This window comes from Mchenga conophoros, linkage group LG15 (genome assembly GCF_057382185.1).
Source record: "Mchenga conophoros isolate Kocher_MC1m ecotype Shallow Benthic linkage group LG15, M_conophoros_male_GT1.1, whole genome shotgun sequence".
NCBI classification, from domain to species: domain Eukaryota; kingdom Metazoa; phylum Chordata; class Actinopteri; order Cichliformes; family Cichlidae; genus Mchenga; species Mchenga conophoros.
This window is the reverse complement of record NC_140540.1, coordinates 1,102,138-1,111,175: the sequence shown is the minus strand read 5'-3', so window position 1 is coordinate 1,111,175 and position 9,038 is coordinate 1,102,138. Positions and strand designations below refer to the sequence as shown.

General features: G+C 47.5%; 1 protein-coding gene across 1 annotated transcript in view; it reads right to left on the bottom strand.

Moving 5' to 3' along the window:
- Positions 1-7,972, bottom strand: part of snap25a (synaptosome associated protein 25a) — a 33,480-nt gene extending 25,508 nt beyond the window's left edge. Inside the window, exon 1 of the mRNA XM_085247267.1 lies at positions 7,813-7,972. The gene's annotated coding sequence lies outside the window, so the exon portion shown is untranslated. The remainder of the gene's footprint in view (positions 1-7,812) is intronic.
- Positions 7,973-9,038: the final 1,066 nt, after the last annotated feature.

The following is a 9,038-nucleotide window of genomic DNA, read 5'->3' as shown; positions in this document are numbered from 1 at the left end:
TCCACTGTGAGCGACCATCTTTGAACAGAGGCGGGGCTTACGACACCAACTCTCTGCCATCTATAATCCAGTTTTGAGATCCTTCCCAGACGCCTTAACGCCACTCACATCCTGGGACATCTGACCTCAGGAAATCACATGACAGGGTGGGGCCAGGTTTCACAATGAACACACCCGAAACTCTGGCTGATTGTGACCCACACCCAGTTACACACCTTGGCTCAGGTGGTCGGGGGTGGGGGAGGGATAACAACAATCCTAAAATAAACAGAGCAAAGAGTTGCCGACAGCCATCAGCCAGACTGTAGCTTCAAGCACTGGAATCATCCCAGAATAGGTGAAGCTCCAAATACAACATGTTACACAAAGAGACCAAAGAGAGACGTGGTGACTGTGACAGCTTTAACCTCGAGTGACGACCCGGAGTGCTGCCTTCTCTATATGCAGAACTACAAGCAACCCAACATAATCACAGTGTTCTCCAGGGCAGATTATATAACAGTATATAACACGTCGTGTCCTTTTACTAAGCTGCGCACCGCTGTGATAAAACACGTTGATTCGTTACAGGTCCCGTTAAACGCAGCAGCGTTCCTGCTGAGCGGAGCTGCAGATTTCATAAACGGCTTCCTGGAAACGTCAGCGGCTAAAGTCCCACGCTTTCTACTCCAATCAAACAGCTGCTCGTAAAATCTCATGTAAAAAAAGCTGCGGATGCTCCTTTACCAGGAAGTGAACATGTGATCGTCCAGCTGACTGTGGCTTGAAGCTGATGTTGCAGCTTCATTTGCTATCAGAGAGACTGAAGGTAAAGACGAGCCGAGTGTCCAGATCTCTCTGCTTATTGGTGGACAGAGCAACATGTCAGCGCTGCAGACGCCGTTTACTCTAAGCTGCTGTGGAAGAGTGGACATAAAGAAGAGACGCGAATGAAAAGCACACCACACATATACAGTACTGTGCAAACGTCTGCAGCCACTCTTCACTTCTTTGTATTTTGTTATAAAATGTGCAATTGATGCACTGACTCATGGAGACGTGCAAACATAAGTGCAGACTCAGAATATAAAACCAGTTTAATGAGCTTGAAAGTCGATATTTGGTGGGAACACGTTTATTCTTCATTCTTTCTCTTCAGGCTCAAACTGCTTCTGTAACCTTGAGCTCAGTCTGTGACTGACAGCTTTCCATTGTATGTTTCCTGTACACAAATGCTTTTACTGCATTTGCAGTGTGTTTGGGATTATTGCCTTGCTGTAAAGTCACATGATGATGATGCAGCTGTTGCCCATCAGCCTCTTTCCCCGCGGTGCTGCACGGTGCCTCAATATCTGGTCCTTTTCTGGCTGTAGATGGTTGTTCCTGTTTCTTGAGGACATGACTTATGCAGAGAGTTTTTAGGGCCTTTTACCCTCCACTTGCTCAGATTCCCTCAGTTCTTTAAGGACACACTGTACAGCATCAGTGGGATCATCCAGCCTTGTTGGGTTAGGGCAGCAGACATGCTTCGTCCTGCCTGTCAAACTGTGCCGTCGTTGACATTTTTGATTGATTCAAGTAAAGAAACAGGAACAAATAATGTTTTTGCATTTTTGCTGAAAGAGATCATTTACAGTTGTCTGCTAAGTGCGGACACAACAACGGTGCATCCTTTGAGCTTTTTATAAAATGTATCAATGATTCATTGATTAGTTACTACATGTAAGTAACTCAAGTATCAAAACATGGACAAGACTGAAAATGAGTGAAAAGCAGCGAATGAACGCTCGGGAGTCTCTTTGTGCTCACAGCCAGCCTCTCAGGGTGGCTTTTTGGGTTCATTGTGCGCCGCCACACGGGGCACACGCCGCCACACGGGGCACACGCCGCCACACGGGGCACACGCCGCCACACGGGGCACACGCCGCCACACGGGGCACACGCCGCCACATTAACTGCCATGTGGTTGCTGCAGATGAGGTTCTGGCTGCTTGGAGGGCTGTGGAGATTTGACATCTGACAAGCAAAACATGACAGGGATGGATGCTCGTGGGGTGATGTTGGCAGTAAAGCTGGAAGGAGGAAAACAAGGAAGCATCAGATTAGGTGGTTCCAGAGGAGGAGCAACAGTCCTGTTTTGAATTAGAAGCACAACCTCTCCTGTTTTACGACGCAATAAACATCAGGGCGGTGGGATGTGAAGGCTCTGGAAAAAACCACAGCAGAAGTTCTTTTTACACCATGTCTGAAGGAATCCCAGACAGCAGAGGGTGGCGGCAGGATGTCTGCTGTGTTAGCGACGCTGCAGCACGCACACCGTCAGACTGTTACACCATCATCAGTATGGAGGCCTTTCATTGCTGCTTCAGTCACAGTTGTTTGGCACTGGGAATGTCGCTGACACAGTCTCCATCCTGAAACTCTGAATTCCAGTCTGCGAAACCATCCGGCGTGACGTATTCAACTGGGAATAAGATCATAAACATAGCAAACAACAGCTCGCTTCCTTATCTGTCCAAAGCATGTGGACATAGAAAGAATTCCCTTTTTATGACAGATTTAAAAATAATGATATTTTGTTTCATGTAGATAAACTGGAGAAGCTGGACTTTTGTATTTCTTTGTGTCGGAGCGTCAGAAAGCTGCAGTCAGTCGCACACTGTCGTATTTGTTTGCCTGCAGTAGAAGCTGCATTTCTGACCTGCTGACAGGCCCAGAAAGATCAATAACACTGATACTGTGTTTGCTCACAATGCATTTATGAGCCTTTCATGCACTGCAGATGAGCGCTATCACAGCACATAATGGGGTTATTTTAATTAGCACAACAGAAAAATATCATTTACTGTAAAACACACAATGTTTTTGTTAGAACCAGGAAGTGACGCTGTTCAGACTAAGAAGCTCCTGTGTGTCCTGGTACAACATGCACAGCAGTCTGAACGTCTGTGTGGTGAAAGAAAAGCTAGTAAGAAGCTAAATCAGGACCAGATGCAGGGCAGCATAGATGGCCCCTCACCCAGTGACTGCATGCAGCGATGATGCAGTGGCAGTGCGTGTACACGCTATAAATGCATTCAAATACGACTTTGATACAGACCAGGCTGCTTAATGTTTCTGTAAAAGCCCTGCAGATGCTAATCTGCACCAACAACCCTCATCAGCTGCACTGCAGCCTCATTTATTACACAACTAACCCCCCCACTCAATACCACCCCACCAATCCTCCCGTGAACACCGTCTCCACCCGCCACACCGGGTCATGTTTGCACACTTGTGCGCTCACCTGAGCACACACAATGCTGTGCAATGTGCAGCGTGTAGGGCGTGTTCACGCTGACCCGAGCAGATCCATCTACCGGCTTTATGCTTCACCGACGCAGAGGAAAGATCTCTACACGTGCTTTTATTCTGAAAGACATAAAAGCTTTAGGAGCTTATGGATGGTTTACAGCACAGCGACACTGAAAGGCCCGGCTAATGGTCGGGTGAAAATGATACGCTTGAAGATACAAAATACTAAAACCACTGGCACCATCTCCTTCATACCCACACACGGAAATGTTTCCACTCCAAAATATCTGCTCTCCACAGTGAAATCGGACACGTGTCTTCCCTGGTGAACATTGTGAAAGGCTGGTTCTGGTTTACAGCTAGAATTTGGAATTAGCCTCCAAACTGTGCAGACTTTGCTTCATTTTCAGCATCTTTCTGTATGTTTATGCTATTTTCTCACAGCGTGTGTGTGTTTGAAATGATTCGGCCTGACAATCGTTCCCCGTTTACGCACCCTCTCCCTCCACCTTCCCCCACTCCCTCTCTTTCTTATTACTTTCATTTTCTCTCTCTAAATTCCCTTCATTAATCAAAGGTTTCTAACCCTGCGAGAGCAGCCGAGAGGACAGATGGCGGAGTGACGACGGGCGCGGTGGAAAGCCGAACATGGCTTTTTGTGCCAGGAAAGCTTCAAAAACAAAAGCATCACTTGGGAGATAATATTAACTTTCTCTAGCTGTCATGTTTGCTGTGACGAGCTACAGCTGAGGTAAGATGAATAAAACTAAATTTAGAGAAGTCGCGCTGTGTGAGCGCTGAAAGGAGACTTGACGAGTGCGGTGCAGCCTATCTCTATAAATAACCATTTAGCTAAGCAACCTAATGTAATTGGACAAATCTACTGTACAAAATAAACCGATGAGTGCGACGTGAACATCAGAACATATGATCAAAAACTGCGTACGACACGCTTAGCTGAGAAGGATCAAGCCTTCTATGCAGCACAGTCTCGTCGCCGCCGGAGGGGCCATCTTGTTTCTGTGTTGTTGTTTACATACAGAGCAGGTGACAGGTTGTCACGTGGGGGCTGGCCGGACACCAGAAAGCTGCTGCCACTTTAATATCTCCACTCTGATCATTTGCAAACAAATGAGCGTTTGTTTCCTTCTAAAGCTGCTGTTTTTCTTCCCGTCTGAGTTTGACTCCGTAAGACTCTTTGATTTCTTCGTGATAGATGACAACATTGATTCTCTCTCACACGAAATTCAAAGCTGGGTCACAATTTAATCTTCAGTACAGCAAAAAACGAGAACGAAAAATATTATATGTGACCACGAGTCACAGTGAACGAGTGCAAACTCTCAATAAAAAGCCTCGGGGCTGTTTGCCACAGTATAAATAACAGCACTTCCACTCTGTCTGCCTGGCCTCAGAGGCTGATCCTGGCAGCACGCTAGCTAAAGGAAGGAAAAATGGGTGGATTTCACATGTTGTAGTGACCTGAGAGGATTTCAGACAAAAGCAAAGGACACTTAATGACTGGTTAGGGACCATTACATGTCAAGCCTGTGAGTTTAACTTAAACGGTAAACAGCTGTAAACAGCTGTCTATGTACAACAGCTAAAACAACTTTAGAAACATAACAGCGTTTTAGAAAACCAGATTCAATGAACAGGATACAAAATATCAAATATCAAGTGGATTTGCTGGCTGTTTAAAACTATTTGAAAGCTTTGAGGTTAGTTATGCTAAACTTGCTGAAAGCTGCTAAACTTAGCCAATAAGGCTCAATTTAATTTTAATGACATCTACTCATCTAACTCTTAACATTAGAGCAATAAACGTATTTATTACTTTTTACTTTCCAGATAGAAAAGGTTTCATCTTCTTCCCTCAGTCAGTACGATTTAATCATCTGGATATCTCTGTGTTTCTGTTCGTCCTTTGCTCCATTTAAATCTACCACTGTAACATGAGAAATGCACAACATGTAAAAAATAAAATATAAGGTCGTCTGATGACGCTGAAGCCATTTCACAGGCTAATAATGCCTCCTATGACACATCAGAGAAGCTAACAGCCTTTCACCTCAGAAGCCACATCTTGTCCTCCTCTGGACTATGAACCTAAAGCTGGTGTGACTAATCCCACAGTGAGAACGGCACATTGGACCACCAAAGCTGCTCATGCAACAGCTCTGCTGAATCGATAAAGATGATTTTGTTTATTCTGCAGCCAAAACTTGAACTGCTCTGTGACAGCGAGACACGACCGCTGAGCAGTTTAGAGGGATGCATGTACATCTCTGCCTCCATCCTTCCCAGACTGATCTCTAGCTTCAGCTTGGATTCAGGAGCTCAGCTGTTTCTGTGATGCTGCACCTGGCTGAGTTTAATATTCAAGGTGTGAAGGAAACCCTGTGTCACAGACATGATAAGGCTTATAAATTCAATTTCAAAATTTCATTCTGTCTTTCCAGCAGATATAGAAATATCACCCCAAATATGAGCATCTAGTTTCATTTTGGACTCGCATGAGAGGGTTTGTGTGACTGCATTTGATTATTTCAGCATCAGGCTGAAGGCCGAACTTAGAAACTCTGGAGAGGGGAGAAAAAAGCAAATAATAAGAGCTGTACCTGCACCAAAACACGCACTGCGCCGGCCGGCTCAGCATCAATCAGAGAGGCTTTAGCTTCATTTCACAGATGGCAGGCGTGAAAGTGCTCCTGTGAAATGAACAATGGCCGGGGTGTTTCTAAGAAACAATCAGTGCGTGCTGATGGTGCTGCAAGTCACCATTTATCCAGAAAGCAGCCCTTTCACAGTGTGTGCAGTATAGGCCTGGCACCCCCTCCCACCCCCTCCCCAAGTCTGCCTCGCTCCCTCTCTGCAGTCCAACCGCATAACGTGCTGTGGAAAAGCAGCAACCAGGGTATCCTGAGGGGCTTTACGAACTGTAGGCCGTCCTTTGATGCCATCGGCCTGCAGGCTCTGCTTTTAGACATGATTTTGGTTTTAAACAACGCCATCTGAGCACAACCTTTGCTTCATGGAAAACTCACACTGCAGATTTCCAGTGACGTGCCAAACATTCAACTGAGCATGTGTCAGTAACACAGCCAGGCACTTACGCACCGTGTGGGAGTGTAATGTAATTTCAGGTGCGCCAGAAATCCAAACCACTTCAGTGTCTAATCATCAAAGCTCAGGAGAAGCAACAAGCGCCTCTCTGCACCTCTACGAGCAGACGCGGTGCTGTGACTGATGGGCAGAAAAACTAGCTTAGCTACTGTTTGTTACCAAAGCCTTCAAACACGCAGACTCAAGTTAACATGGTGAGTGTGGTAAACCACAGCACGCACACACTGACAGATAACCTGGGCGGACTCTGCTGGGCTCGCCGCTCCTGCAGGTTTGGGAAAAGCAGTCAAAGGCTCCGACCTGGCAGCTGTGTCGTGGTTCATGTGTGTCTCCTACTGTCGTGGATCAGAAACACTTCAACTGTTACACGTTGTGTCGAGCTCAGGTATCGATTTAGCGCGCGAGCCAATGTGGCTTGCCTGATTGACAAGACAGCGCGTGCGGGGATCATTGACAGTTTCGTGCGTGGCCACAGACGCTGGATGGGACGCAGGAGGAGAGGGAGAGGAGGGTGTCATAGTGGGGGCTTCACCGCCGACATCCCCGGCACTGTCCTCCTTTTTCTCCCCGCACCCCTCAGCCACCTATCCACACACCTTTTCCCTCTCTGCCACGGTCACGTAGACGCGTGGCGTGGATTGGGCATGTTATGCGAAGGTACTGCGTAAAAGAAGGAAGAAGGGAGCGTCGCATTCACAGAACTCGACGCCCCCCCCCCCCGCACTACTGTTTATATGGGCTACCCTCCTTCCACCGACTTCACCATGGCGCAGTTCACTATTACATGACATCCCCACAAACCACGCCACGTCCTGCGACTCTGCCATGTTTTGTTCGGTTTAATTTCCTTTCTAGGTGGCGTGAATGCGACACGTTGATTCACGCTTCAGTCTACACCTGTTTTGAGGCTTTGCAAGGAAAACAGGGTCCCCCCCCCGGCCCTCTTTTTACAGAGCAATAAATGCTTGAACAAAAGAAAACGACGCTGAGACGCTGATTTCACCTCCTCGGTGCGTTCTGTCTCTGGCTCTGTCCGAGGTGCTGAAGCGCTGAAAACGCCCACACTGAATATGCGCATTATAGCGCGCCGCATCCCATCCTGTCAGCTTTCCACTGCGCGTTTGAGATTTATCACCCAGGAGGTCACGCATCACCCGCCCCCCCAACCAAACCACGTCCTTTGCTTTCCTCGCCCTAACAGTGCTGCAGATCGTCCACAACACTGCCCCAACACTCAAAAGCACACACACGCACTCAAATCATCTGTATCCCAGCATCATTTATGCTGAAACACACCCGACATCCACGGTTTCACTCAACACTAAACATCTTCCGCCTCGATTCGCACAATCTAAGCCGTCCCGAGGTACACGAATGGCTTCAAATCTCGCGGAAAAGCGTCTCCAGTCTTACCTGCGCCTGTTGTCGGTGTCCCGCCGTCAGTATGGGAGGAAATGTCTGCGTGTATCAACAGCTAACCGATACCAGCCTCTCTCTGTATGTGACTGCAGCAAAGGCACTGCGCGTCGGCTGGTTCCTCCTCACTTGTTCTTCAATGGGGGGGAAAGCGGTGCAGCTCTCCTCAAAGATGGCGGACACTTTTGACGTCAGCAGCAGCTTTTAATAGATAACTGTCATCGAGAGAGAGAGAGAGAGAGAGAGAGACTTCAAAAAGTCTTTGTTATAACGGGCAGCTGCGCGGACAGCAGCTTATCATCTGTTTAGATGGTTTCATATGCTGCTGCTGTGTGATTCATAGAGCCCAGCACATGGAAGCCAAATAGATTCAACACATCAGCTGTTCATACATCCCTACAGGCCTTTCTCTTCATGCAAGATGATCCTGCATCGTCAGTTAACACCCGACAAGTTCCTTAGAGCATTTGTAGCCTCAGAGGTGTCGGTTTGTTACACTGACAGCGTTCACTCGGTGTCAGTGGGACGTGAGTGGGGCTCTACACTATCATTTTAAATCCCACGAGTATGAGTAATCACGATCTGTGGTCACCAGAGTGGACAAAGCGACCAGCTGCCAAAGCCAAAATGTTCGGTGTCAAAACAAACCTTATCATATTGCACCGACGTGGTGCACACGCTACTGCAATATCATAAGGTATTCATCAAATTACTACACACAAAACAGGCATGATGTCGAAGGTCCTACACCGAAGAACGTTCGCTAACATGGATGGAGAGGAACATGAGGCCTAGTAATAATGGATTGGATTTATATAGAGCTTTACAATGCCACTATTCATTCACTCTCACATTCACACACTGGTGGAGGCAGCTACAGGTGTAGCCACAGCTGCCCTGGGGCAGACTGACAGAAGCGAGGCTGCCATATCGCGCCATCGGCCCCTCTGGCCAACACCAGTAGGCAAGTAGGTGAAGTGTCTTGCCCAAGGACACAACGACCAGGACAGAGAGCCCGGGGATCGAACCGGCGACCTTCCGGTTACAGATACGCGTCCCAACCCCCTGAGCCACGGTCGCCCCAATAGTAACTTATTAATTGCACAATAATCCTCTGGTAGCTGTAACCATGGTAGCAGTTGGCGATTTCTTGGTTTGTCAAGTAAGCACAGAGTTAGATAGTGGGCAGACTGGAGGCAACTGTACGCCAGTCCTAAAGCTCA